General features: G+C 45.7%; 1 long non-coding RNA gene across 1 annotated transcript; it reads left to right on the top strand.

Moving 5' to 3' along the window:
• Positions 1–1,092: 1,092 nt before the first annotated feature.
• On the top strand, positions 1,093–9,509 carry LOC149857063 (uncharacterized). The gene is made up of 3 exons (XR_016444235.1): positions 1,093–2,142; positions 2,993–3,140; positions 7,964–9,509. It is a non-coding gene; the product is annotated as an uncharacterized LOC149857063 (long non-coding RNA).
• The last annotated feature ends 4,668 nt before the right edge of the window (positions 9,510–14,177 follow it).

The following is a 14,177-nucleotide window of genomic DNA, read 5'->3' as shown; positions in this document are numbered from 1 at the left end:
CCACCTCCTCCTTGTCCCCTGCCCACCCCCAACCTACCCAAAGTTCACTTAGATGGTGACAGTGACTTTCTCCTGTTGAGCCCTGATGTACATCTGTATTTAAAACAAGTCTTTGAAGATATTATTTAGTCTGGGCAGGGGATGCTGTGGCTCCCCTGATGCCTAGTCATGCGTGGGAGAGGAAACCGTTGAGGGGTCACCTGGGTGCAACTTGCACTCTGGTTTTTCAAGCACAGATTCCCACCCCACCCTTTTTTTTGGCACGGATGTTTCTTTGGATGAGCAGTCACTGCCCATCTGTTGCCTCCTGGAGTGAGAGCCAATAACGCTTTAACTAAAGATGCTGAAGCTTGGTCACAGGAGCCAGGGACTTCCATTTCCAGTGCTTTGTCTGGATCCCAGTCCCCTGCTCTCCATATCGGTGCTGGGCAAAATCCACACATTGCTGCCTGCTTCCCAGAAGCAGCTGGAAATACTCTCCTAAATCAATCTGCCCCGAAGACCCTCCATCTTCAAGCCCTTTGGTTTTGACAAAGAGATTACAATAAAAAGATCTTAACTAAAGTTTTAGCTGGGGAAGCCATGTGATCCCCTGTGCAATTTTATCCTACAATTAAACTCGGGGTCAAATATTTTCTTCACTACGTTATCAGAAAATCCACCGGCTTATTATAGTGTATATTTAGCCATAAAGTACCGGTTGTATTGAGTGGAAGATTAAAATTATTGCGTTGCAGGGCACAATCTTTCTAGCACTGTTATTTAGCACAGTAGTCTTAAATACAGGTTTTTACATAGAGGCAGCCTTATTAACTACTAAAACTGAATCCAGATTGCTTTCTTCTTTCTACAAGGACAGGAAAAAAAGAAAAACAAGTTTTATTTCAGCTTGGCAACTTTGCTACATTAAACGGTTCACACGTACTTTTTAAACACTTTGCATCGCAGCACCCGCCTGTTGCAACTTATCTGGAAAATGCTAGAGTTTGTGAGGATTAATTTGACAAAGCTGGCTTCAGTCTCCAAGACAGCTGCTGGTATTTAAAAGCCCAGATTGACTGGGAAGTTTTTTTTTTTTCCCCAACACTGAGCACTGGAAAAGTCACCTGTGAGTGTTGCATCTCTCTACAGGTTAATTAAGTCCCTGGGGAATGTGTCCATTAACTTATCAGAGGGGTCTGCATCATTCATTTATAAGAGTCTTTGGATCAGATCTTAACAGTCCTGAAAAAAAAGGGCCCTTCACCATTGCAAGTCCTTTCTATCCATCTTAACCTGAATGTCTGCTCAGCTGACAGGCCTGTTTTTGTCAAGCCACTAGTCCATTAAAATGATGCCATTAATCCTTGTATGCTGCACTCGACCTACAAACTGAGGACAGGCTACGTAGCATGTCAGGAAATGACTAGCAGCCCCTCATGATGCAAATATTTGGACGAAGGAAAGGTAGGAAGGATTGTCCAAATGTTTACAAAAGCCTGTTGCTATCTTAAAGGATTTATAACTGACGTGTCATCTCTGCCCCCACGCGGCTTCTCTAGCAGGTGCCTCCAGTTTCAGCACGACACACGGTACGTGCGTGTTGTGCGAAGGGGAGACGGGAGGGCGGTGGTTCCCGGTTGTGGGAGCCCTCTCCAACTGCCGGTGAACATGGCCAAGATCTTGTTCCCGTTGGAGTCAACGGCACAAACTCCTCTAGACATCCAGGGCTCTTGGACAAGGCCCAATGCCGATGTCAGTCACTCACGGCCCCTGCTTCTAATTAAAACCATGACCCGTGTATTTAAAACCCCCTTAAATGAATGTGGTTTGTTATAATTCTAGCCAAAAAATTAGCGTTGGGCCTAGCCACTCATTTTGCAAGCTTTATAGTGTAATATACACATATCACCACAGAAATGTTTTAAATGTTACCCCATAGAGCTTTACCTTTTTAAGGGACGTATGAGAATGACATCTGTTTTGCTTTACAGAGATATGATACTGATATGTCTATGCGATCATTGACATCACAGGTGATGTTCAGGACTATGAAGGCGACAAGATACAGTCCTTGCCCTGAAGAAGCATGGTCAGCACTAAGTCAAGCCAGAATAACGAAGAATAACCGCCTCTGGGCAGCAGCAGAGATGAGAGTAGAAAGTAAGTTCCCTGACTTAGGAGAAGGTTGTTCGGTTTTTTACCTCCAGAGCAACTGTTTAGCTAGAAACCTATTTTAAATCTATCCACACTGTTATTACTGCCATCACCATAACGCAAGCGTTGTGAAAGCAGATCAAACCAGCGGTCCATCGCATCCGATGTCCGCCGGTCCCCTCCGTTTCAAAGGTATGCGGAGTCTTGCATCTAGCCTGCCAAATGAGAAAAACCAGCATAAAATTGGAGTCACTTTTATTTTGCCTTAGAAACACTAACATCTTTATCAAGTGGAGCCCTGAAAATGCTGTGCTTTTCTTAGTAACACGCCGCAATCTGTATCTGCTGTAGAAAAGCCTTTAATTCATTACAGCCCTGTACTACCAGCATTTGCTGACTGCTCAGATGGGCGAATACAATGGCTCTATTGTTTTGTCTGGGGAGAGTGCATGATTGCTCACTCTTGGATAAACTGTATGTTTTCTATTTATTATCTGGTTTATTTCAATAACTTTTCTAAGGTCAGTGTAAGGCTTTTCTTTTTTTGGTCCTCATTGCACTGAAGGGAAGATAGCTGAACTGTAAAGGCCACTGTCCAAACGATGATTTTTATTTATGAAAAAGGGGCATTCCTCTTAAGAAGGGGGCATCGTACGGACTTTCGGAAGGAAGAGGGCAAAGATTTTTCTCTTCAATGCACTTGTGCTTCATGCAGGAACTAACTTGGCTTCAGTGCCAATCCTCAAGGGAACCTTAAATATGGAGCACGGCCCACACCTTTATAATCCTTCAGGCTCACTTGGCTTTGTCTGTCCTGGCAACTCCTAGTCAGTAAGCAATATTCTTATTCTCACAGGCTCCAGCCATCATCTGCTGGACTCCAGGACGCCAAGCGGTGATGGCATCTCCTAACCATGCAACCTGTTTGCGCAAAGGAAACACTGACGTCAAAGGGAGCGTGCGGGATTTCGGCGAGGGCAGGTGCAAGCTGGCTTGTCACGGAGGTAGAGTTCGCTGCGGCTCGGCCTGCGCTGCAAGCGGGGCCGCGTTTGTGTAAACACGTATGACGCTCTCCTCGGCCTTCGCTGTAACAAGATGTGGCCGCGTTGCGCCTACCCCAAAGCTTTCCGCAGGCCGACCGTGCTATAGATGTAGAGGCACAAGCATGTCTCAGCCCCGGGCGTGGTATTGTATTGCAGCGATTGGCACCCAGAGGGGATGTGGTGTGGGGCTGGGAGAGCCTCCATGCTCCGAGCTCCCAGCCCTCGGTGCATGGGGGGGGGGGGGGGGGGGGATCAGATAACACTGTGGCATTGTTTTCCCTATTCCCCAGGCCCCGTGGAAGGCTCTGTGGGCACCATGTGGCGAGAGCACCAGGGACAAGGAAAGCTGCAGAGGAAGTGGGGAGGTGAGGGTGGTAGGCAGATACACATCATTCTCTCACCTAATTGCCTGGCCCAATTCCCCAGGGAGGGATAATATAGGCCCCCAGCTATGTAATCTTTCCACACCGCCAGCTCTCTGCGCTGGGAACAAAAGCCCTGTTGAGAGCCAAGTATGTTAATGGATTACAAAGTTCGAAGTGCTGTGGAGGACAGGAACGGTTCCAAAAAACACAAGGACTTAGGCCATGTCTATACAGTAAACCTACCCTGCGCCTCTCACGCTGCTCTGGACAGGCTGCTTCTGAAACTGGAACCGGTACAGCCACCGTCCTGAGGCGCTTCACGCCAGCTAATTAGCACCGCTGAGTGACGGGGGGCAATGTACCCCACCCCGTGCTAATTAGCCAACTGGGGTTTGGGGGGCAGCCCGGCTGGAGCATCACAGTCTGCCTGCGGGAGCTGCTGTCAGGCATGTTAAGCGTGCCAGGTAGACATAACCGCAGACACCTCAAGTGGGATGTCAAGGCAAAGACTGATCCCCCTGCTCAGCTGCTGCCCTAGCGAGGCCGAAACGGAGTAGACAGGAGATGAAGATGCAATCCTCTCAAGCAGAGGAGGGACCTGAACTCCAGCCCCCTAAGTGAGTGCTCCACCCACGAGGGGACTGAAGAAATGGACCCTGGGCGGGTGTCCAACACCATCCCAGCCCCCACCTGCTCTCCCCACTCTGGCATTTTCGAAGGGAAAAGCAAGCCCTGCTTTATTCCTGGAAGCAAGGAGCAGGTTCAGGGCTGTAGATCATTTGTGGATGGGGGTGTTGACCTGCAGCCCTGAGTGGGGCAGGTCTCAGGCCTCCTGGGTGCCTTCATCATTGCCTTCACTCCAAGCAGCTGTGCTTTGGGCACGCTGACTCCTTTTGGCTCCCTGATCCCCATCCTGGTTGGTTTGGCCTATCCTGAGGGGCCTAATTCACCTCACACCCTGTATCAGGAGCTTGGATGCCGCCTCCTAAGACACCTCAGACTTAGGAGCTGGGTGTGCAACACTTTATTGATTCTCTCCTGATCTTACACACCTTAATCATCCTATTGAAGCCAACTCTCCTGATCTTACACACTTTACCAACACTTTACTCAACTCTCCTGATCTTACACACCTTCATTGTCCTATTGAAGCCAGCTCTCCTGATCTTACACACTTTACCAACACCTTACTCAACTCTCCCGATCTTACACACTTTACCAACACTTGACTCAACGCTCCTGATCTTACACACCTTCATCGTCCTATTGAAGCCAGCTCTCCTGATCTTACACGCTTTACCAACACCTTACTCAACTCTCCTGATTTTACACACCTTCATCGTCCTATTGAAGCCAGCTCTCCTGATCTTACACATTTTAACCAATACCTTACTCAACTCTTCTGATCTTACCCACTTTAACCAATACCTTACTCAACTCTCCTGATCTTACACACCTTCCTCGTCCTATTGAAGCCAACGCTCCTGATCTTACACACTTTACTCAACATCTTACACAACCTTCTTGATCTTACACACCTTAATCATCCTGTTGAGGCCAATCAGAGTAACACAAGGTTAGTGGGATTGCCCCCAAATGGTGTAAAGGGCCTACTAGTTCCCACTCCGCGTAGTCCAAATCTGAAAATGAGGCAATACACTTGTTGTGGGAAAGCCCGGAGCACACCCCGATAACTGTTCTGGGCTCACACAGCACCGCTCCACAGCAGTTATGGTGCCTTGTTTCAGGAGCTGGGGTGCAGCATGGCGGGGGCATGGTGATCAGCACCCCTTGCTCATCACAGCAGCACTGTAGATATACCCCAGGCCAGGATGAATTCCCCAGAGTTGGACTCAGAGTGTGTGGGGATGCCCGTGGTTTGGAGCAAGGTGGTGGGTTTGAGCAATTTTTATTCCCTGGGATTTTCATGGCTAATTTTCCCTAGACCACATAGTATTTCAGAGCCAAATTCGTGCCTCTGTTTCCCACATCCTGGGCCTGTATTTTATACCCTGGGATTCTGCGGAGGGGTGATGTGAGTATCACCCCATCTCTCACGCATGATCCCTCACCCCACGACCTAGCACTGGGCCGTGCACAGAGACTTCCATAAGGGCAGGAGAGAAAGGGATAAAATGGAAAGGGGACCGCTCCAGGAGGCAGCTGCAGCTGTACTGTTGGGAGATTTTTGGGTTGCAGATCTGGACCTTACAATTGCCAGAGGAGCTCTATGTACTAGAAGCACTAAAGTCTCTCAGTAGGGGAAAGGGGGAGTATCTTTATCAGAAGGGAAGGGATGGAAAACCGAGTCTGAAATGAGCACAAATATAAACCTGGATGCTGCTCACTCCCAGTAGTGGATAAAGGAGTATTTCTCCATGTCATTTGTCACATGTTCTGCCAGGAAACGATCCTTGGTGGGATGAACAGCCAAGGTGCAGTCCTTATCCACGCATAAACCATTTTTGTCCTCCTGGAAAATGTGTGCCTTGGGATGAGGTCAAGAATGATTTCAGCTGAAGTTGCTCTGGAAGTTTCTTTTAATTTTTGCTTTCACTTGCTTGGAAAGGCCAAGGAACATGCTTCTCCCTCCCCCAAAATAATCCATGTGGGAAGCCATTGGACAAAATGCCTGCGTATACGGGCTTCACGAACAGATCGTGTGCCGCGTGGATCTGCACTGTGGCGGGTTGGAAACATTTGAAACGTGTTTTCGTGGAGCAAAATTTCAATTAAAAAGTTGTAAAAAATCATCCACATTTTCCTTGCAGAATGCTAAACTTTCGTTTAAGTGAAAACAGCATCCTTTGCATTTTCATTTTCTCAAAAAACAAACTGGACCTTTCTTTTCTTTCTTACTTTTTGGGTTTTTTTTTAAGGAATGCAGACACTTCTTGGGATCACTTTTATTGACTCAAGATTTTTCTACCAAGTTTTTTACTGAAACTTTCTGACCAGCTCTCTTTTTTTTTGTTTACACAGGGGGAAGAGGTTATTAGTTTATTTGCAAGCAAGAGTGAATGGGAAGGGAAAGGGAAATAAGTGGGAAAAGGCCAATGGGTGCTGATTCATACATGAAGGAACACAAAGGATGGTTCAGGGGCTATCAAGAGACTATCCTAAGTCTTAAGAACGGTACCTTCAATCCTTTGCTCTCCCAAGCACTTCTTGAGTGACCTTGGTCAAGTCCTTTAACCTTTCCAAATGGAAAGCAGAAGTAAGAGAGCCTCCTAGGGCTGTCATAGTGATGAGAAGGTGAAGGATCCTGAGGTGCTCAGACTCAGTGGCCATAAAACCAGGAGAAATATATTCCCTGAAGGCTGTCAGGCAAGTTTCAGACCAGCCTCTGGGCCAACACAGCTGATAAGTTCACTTCTTATTGATCCGTCGTTTAGACTTTCATGGGTGCACAGAGCAGAGATTAGCATGCCTTCTTCCCATGTTTTTCCAGCGCCATGCGACTTCTGTCACTGTAGATCACATATTTTAATAACAATATTTGAAAATAAAGGTTCGCTATAAATACAGGTGTGGCTTCTTTCTCTTCAAAACAGTTGCTAAAGTTTGTATGATTTTAAGATTAAAAAAAATAAGGAAGAAAAAATCAAAGAGGTGGTGATAGGCTATTCTCTGCTGTGCAGAGGGCACAGACAAAAAGTAATGGTCTTAAAGTGCAAGAAAGGAAACTGAGGTTAGATGCCAGAAAGAACTTGCTAATGATGTGGGTGGTAACTAAAACAGATTTGCTGTGGCATTTCTGTCATTAGAAGTGTTGAAGAGCAAGTTAGATAAACACCTGGACGGTTCGGTTTGGACAGGCATGATCCGGCCTCGAGCTGGAGGGTGAGATTCATGGGGAGCCCAAATTTTATATCTCTTTATATTTGGATCTGGTGTGAGTTGCCCAATTACCTTGATGAACCAGGTCTTCCACCTTGCCGAGCATAAATACCTTAAAAGCTCTGGGCCTTAGTGGCTAAGTTTTTGCAGCCAAGTTGGAGCATTTTGATGGAGGCCAATTTCATGCCTTACAAGATCAAGAAATGTTCATTGAACTAATATTAGTTTCATGGAACCATGCTTATTTAATTACCTTACACAGCTATGGTATTTGCTAGCTACTTGATTATCGCATGAGGTAATATGCTTACAGAAGGTTTCCTTGATTTAGTTAATCATTTCATGGATGCATCATATTAAAAAGTATAAAACAAATTGTTTCCATAAAACCGGCAAATGATTTCATGTCACAGGTTGGTGAAAACATCTGTACTTGTTCCCACTGACTGAATGTGAAGAATTAATGATCATCCTCTGCGGAGCTCAGTTTCAGTTCTACTGTGCACAAGAAGGAAGAAGATGTTAACGCTTTATTATTTGTAATCCTACCACTAAAACAATTTCCTCTCTTCTTTACAGATTTTTGGCCAACGACCTACTGGGCTATCACCGCCATCTTTTCTTGCTCCAAAGGGATTTCACGCATGGTATCCTCTGTTTATAGACCTTCTCTAAGGATCTTCTACAATGCAGCAAAAGCTGGCAACAAGGTCCCTTCTAGCCCTAATATCTATGAAACCTATGAAACTCTGTGATACACACATATGTACAGATTGACCAAAATGCCCAACTTTGAGCCTGATGCTATCGTCAATGCAAAAGATGAGCTGATCTACATCGACGCTCCGCGTCTTTATTCACTCCAGACAATTGAAGGGAACGAGACTCCAGGTTTATTCACCAGTGTGATGCTGCTGTTTCCACTGTAGCTCATGTTAGACTTGAACTACTGGTAGGGATTCAGCTGCTACTCAATAAATAAATATCCCTGGTAGGGATTGCAAGACCCCTTAAATTATACTCCTCAGACATGCATATCTCGTGTGGGCCTGGGGAGATCCTTGTCCAAAGGGGCACTGACCAGGCTGGGCAACTAAACTTTTGGGTGCCAGGCAGACAAACCCAGACTCTTTACTGCATAGCCTTTGTTGGGAAGAGCAGCGTACAAATTATATAAATAAAGCAGTAAACACGTACTGATGCAGAAGGCAATGCCATAAATAATATAGAAGGAGGATGCTGGCAACTTAGTCCAGCCCACGTGTGAGGAGATACACACCTAAGTAATTGGTAAAATGTTGTAAATGTCTCTTCTATAAGTTTAATGGTGATGGTGGAGTGAACTGACACAAGGAGCATTTAACCAATATAGGAATCATGGCTTAATATGCCAGCCGAGTGCTCCTAACTTCACGCATGTATAATGCCAGAACTAGATAGTAAAATATCCCGTAAGTGAAACCGGCTACACTGATAAAAGCACAGATGTAAATGCACCTATGCTAGGGTTTACCTGCCCTGCTGCGTCAGTCAAGCATCCACCTCTTCACACCCCTGACCATTACATGTTTGCAAGGCAGACTCAGCCTTTTTTCCCCACCTATCTTTCCTCTCAGCAATCTGATGGTAGAGAAGACCCCGGGTCACAGGTACCCATTGATATCCCTCTTGTTCTCAGTTGCCTTCAGCAAGCACCAGTTTTTGCAACTGGGAATTTGCAAAACTGGGAATTTTTGCAACACAAGGGGCACGTCTGCATGTCTCCCTATGGCACACTATGGCAACGTAGTCATTATGTGGGTCTACACGTGATCGCCGGCTGTGTCACTGTAGCACTGCGCTCTCCCAGCAGAGCAACAACAGAGCGGCAAAATCGAACTGTGTGCCGCTTGCATGGTGCAGTAGCCGACCGTACCTTGCCGTGCGTTAGTACTTCCAACTGGAGGTACCAGAGCACAGCGCTGCACAGCGACATGGAGACATGTCCAGGATGTAGGCATGACAAACACACATCTTGACACACGTTGTTTCTAGGCTCTTAGTAGCTTGTATGTATATATACTCATGCATTAGTATACAACTTGCTGCCTGCTAGATTTTGTTAGTTTAATTGCACTGACGTGAATGTTCCCCTTTTTGACTTTTTGTTTAGTGTGGAAATAAATTATCTTGTCCACTTTCAATCGCTCCGATTTGTTGCTGTGAATGCTGACCAGATCACCTAATGCAATCGCGAAGTGACGCTTTACATTTAACTCATCACACATCTAAGCAGCTCAATCCATTTCACATATATTCCCTATTTTATCCCTGCAATGGTACCATGGGCAGTTAAGAGCTATCACAGCCAGTTTATAGATGTGGAAACAGAGGCACAGACACATTCTGGACTACATACTGGGGGAAAAAGTCTCCAGTTTTGTGCACTCCCAGTCCCTGGAGAGAGAGAGAGACAGAAAAAGGCTCAGATGGGATGGCATGGATATAATAATGTAGTACTCTAACACACTGTCTTTCATTCAGGTGCCTTAAAGTCTTTTATAAACACCAGTTGCAAGTAGGTAAGGATCATTATCTCATCTTATAGGTGGGTCAGCTGAGGAGTAAACGCTAGGACCAAAGAAACAGACTGACATTCACACTTGGGAAAAAGTCTCTCAGGATCCTTCTCCCATGCCCAGATTGAAAAGTACCATATTTTCTTGCAGACAAGGTTCTTTGGGTGAATATATCTTGCATATATATAATGCAGCCGGGAATACAATACGCACCTTGGGTCTGAAAGGTAGATTGTAGTAACGAATAAAACCCTTCCTTCAGGTAAGTAACTGAGTATCAGCATGCTCCTTCACCAGCTCCCTGTGGATTGCTGCAGATTTTACTTCTGGTTTTACCCAGTAAATGGCAGAACCTGCTCTTGCCATATTTCTCACATCTAAAGCAAACCTATATTTCCAGAAGCAATTTGTGAAGGAAAGGGGTGCATTTTGTATGCGAGGAAATATGGTACTGTCGAGCAGATGGTCACTAAGGAGATTTTAAGCAAGCAAGCACTACCCCAAACCAATAGACAGATCCCTTTTGGAAGCTTTTTGAGCAAAGGTTCAGCACAGCGATATTTCACAGTACTTTTACTCTGCAGAGTTGATCTGATTTCAGTTCAGTCCCTGGTACAATAGTTACCCAGCCTGCTAAAGTGAAATTCATAATAAGTCTGTGGCTAGCTCTTTCCTTGATAATTTCTGTTCCCTCCATTTGTTTATCTCAAGGGCTGAGCTTTGTTCCAGGCTCAAAACCAAAAGTCTTTCTACCCTGTTCTCTACTTAACTTGTTGCAGTTGTAACGAAATAAATCTCTGGAAAGAGCAAACCTTCCCTTCCTCTCTGCTGTTTCATGCAATCGCAAACCCCAGGGAAGAAAAATAGATTGCATGCTTAGCTCACCAAATCATGGATGTTACCACATTTACTTTTGCAGTCCGCTGTTCAAATGAAAATGTGCCCATTCCCCTGGAAGTGTCTTGACTAGCACCAACTTCTTAGCCAAGAGCATCAGCTCATGATCCCCAATTCTGGAATTCAGACTAGTCCTAGGAAAGCAGCAACAAAACCCATTCCCTGGAGCCAGAATCAACTCCAGGTCAGTAATTCTACATAAACACGGGTGCCCTGCGTGGTCTAAAAGCAGGGCAAAGCCCTTCCAACCCCTGGGCTCCTGGTTTTGCACCTAACTCGAGTCCGTTGTGACAGCATATTGGCATTACATGAAACTTGTTGATGATCTTGGTGAAATGAGCTGTGCGTGAGGGAGGAGGGAGAAAATGCCCAGCCTATACCCATTCCCAGTGGAAAAAATAGGCGCTATTGGAGTCCACATTTCCGTTGCCACCTGAGCTTGTCGGTCTTACATCAGTGACTGCATGGGGATGGAGAGTGAGCTGTGGTCTCATCCCTAGCGATACTCCCTCTCGCACAGAGCTGTTCCATGTGGTCAAGGCACGGCACAAGGGGAGCATGTGTTGCCTTAGATAACATTGCAGATCGCTCGTCGTGGTTGGGGTTTTCCCATCTGCCTTTCTTCGCTGGCTGTGAAGTGCCGTGAGTGCTGTAGTGTGAACCTCCTTTTTTGCATCAATCGGGTCTCATGCTACTTCTACACAAGTGTCTCGGGGGGAGCTTTGTATTCTTCTCCTGTTCTACGGAGGGTGCATCCAAACAAGATGCAACCATTTCATATCAACTTAGATTTTAAACCGATATCATGGAACTAGTGCAAACCTCATGTACACACTCTCGGCATAAGAATAGGTTGGGGTTTTTTTATTTAACATAGTTATAGGGACAAGTTACTGTGAGGCAAAGGCGAGTAGTATGCGAAAGGTAGCTACCATAGGTAGGTAGCTGCCTGTGCCATAGTAAATGCAGGCCAACCAAATTTACCCTTATTTCTCTGCAGGCTGAGCTGCTACAGGTTGGCTTCTTTGCCACGGGATAAGACCATACGGGTACATGACCTTCTGGGAAGCCCTGTCCTTTTTGCCTCGCTTTCGCCAGTTTGTGCGCCCATGCCCTCAGTCAATGGGAGCAGGGTGAAGTTCAGCTAAAAATAGGTGCCCATAAACTGAAATAAGAGTGATGACCTTTGGGTGTGAATAGGTTTAATGACTGATTTAACTCCTCTTGGTGCAGCTTAGCTCAACCAGATCCCCAGCTGATATAAACTGGTCTGACTTAAATCCATCAGCTGAGCATCTGCCCTTTGGGTTCTTAACCCCTGGGAATAAATTAAGGAGGAAAAAAAATGGAGGACTACAGAGGCATGAGCTGCATTCATCTTGTGGATTAGTTCTTTCATTCCAGCTCTTCGCTCTGGAGAGATGAGCTGGAGCTTTTTTTTTTTTTTTTTTTTTTTTAAGTGGTATTTGCACATTCTAAGCAATTTTGACAGTTACTATTGAGGAAAGTGTAATTAGATGCTTTGAAAACTGGAAGAAATTAACTCCAACCACAGACCATCAGTCAGATTATTATTTAATAATACTTCCCAAATGTGCAAAGTACTTAGTTTTAGAATAACAGGAAAAAAAGAATAACTTTCTACTGAGGGCTAAAATGTTGCCCAGAAGAAACATGAATCATTGGTGTCCTTCCTTCCAAGGGTGATTAAGGAGGTGACCAGTTTCTCCCACTTTGCCCATTTCACGGGGCGTGGAATTAGGAGTCCACCCTTCTGCCGAGGCCGATAACGAGCCCTGCTGCTCTTAGCGCTGCTAAAGAGACATAGACGGTGCCTCTCTGCTGGGAAGTTTGTCACGAACCTTAAATCCCGTCTGGCTTTCGCGGCTGGAAAGCAGTTAACGGTAAGAAGCGGGCCCGAGGTGCCAGACCTGGGTAACAGAAGAGGTCCTGCCATTTCCAACATGCCACGGAAACCACTAAGAAATTGCTGTTTTCCTTCTTCTACAGCACCAGCCAGGCTTGTTGACTCACTTGTAGCTACAGGAGGCCTGGCTAGAAAGAGATCATTGTGATTCCTGTCTGTTTCCTTCCTCACTACAAAAGAGTCCATTCATCGGGGCTAATTTTGAAAGGAGGGCAAGGGATATCGCTCCCATGAACTGGATCTGAACACTTCAACCACAATTTAGGAGGCCAGAGCCAGGCCTCTGAGGCCCTGTTCAACCTGGTGAAAGACTTTTTTTTTTAATTGAATGGAAGCATGGATTTGATTCTGAACAGAAAAGATCTTTCCTGACACATTTCAAAATGGTTAAGATGCCAAAGCATGTCCTTGGAGCGCGAGCTCGGGCCTATGAAAACAGGAACGAAACGATATTATTCTCCAGGCCAATGGGCATTCGCATTTCACCAGGGGGCGAGCAAAATTACCCTGCCTCTGAAATGGTGAGACGCTGACTTCTTTCCAAGATTGCATGAAGATGGGCTTTTTCGTCCTTTCTTTAAAAAAAAAAGAAAAAGAAAAAAGAAATGAATACGTGATCCCTGATTCATATAACCGCTAGTCTTTGTGGAGCACAACTGGGAATGTCTGTGTGTGGGAAGATCTACAATGTAATTGCTTTCAGCAGAATATCACTGCACTATGTAATTAAAATATAAGAGGTTGCCAGTTTCAAAAATTTTAAGTGATTTCATCTGCATTCGGGTGATTACGTCCCTCTGAGCTGCTTACTCTAAAATGATACTTCTATTTTCAGTGCACAAAATGGTTCCCAGGGAAGGAGGGGCGGGGGGAAGCGAAAAAGATGTTACAGTTTTGCTAGAAACAGGCAGTTGCAGTGTCCAAGAAACCATCTCGAGATTAACGTCCAGGCGGTGCGCGGCTGAATGCGCGCGGCGCTTTGCTGGGAGTGCCGCTGATGAAAGCAATGCCCAATTTCAGAGATGGAGTGGAGGGCTGAGAGAAAGAGAGGAAAGGAGGAGCCGGGGGGACAAAAGACCAACAGAAAAATCTGACACCTCCTAAATCAAAGTGACAATTTCAGCACAGTGTTTACATACGGTGGTAAAAATAAATTGTCTGAGACTGATTGTACGCACATGTCACTTGCTATGCAACGTGGATTTCCCTGAGTATCGGAAACTTAATCCGAGGAAACACATGACAATTAAAATCAATATCAGCATCAAAGGGACAGGATCAGCCACACGGCTATTTTCTCTGGGGGATGGAAGAAGTGAAAGCAGCAACCAGGAAGGGTTGCGGGGCCGAAAGGCGTGCCTCTAGCGCACGCGCGCACGCACAAATGCACGTGCCCCGCTGGGAGAGTTGT

This window comes from Crocodylus siamensis, chromosome 9 (assembly GCF_052110815.1).
Source record: "Crocodylus siamensis isolate JL-2025a chromosome 9, ASM5211081v1, whole genome shotgun sequence".
NCBI classification, from domain to species: domain Eukaryota; kingdom Metazoa; phylum Chordata; order Crocodylia; family Crocodylidae; genus Crocodylus; species Crocodylus siamensis.
This window is presented reverse-complemented; position numbering and strand designations above follow the sequence as displayed.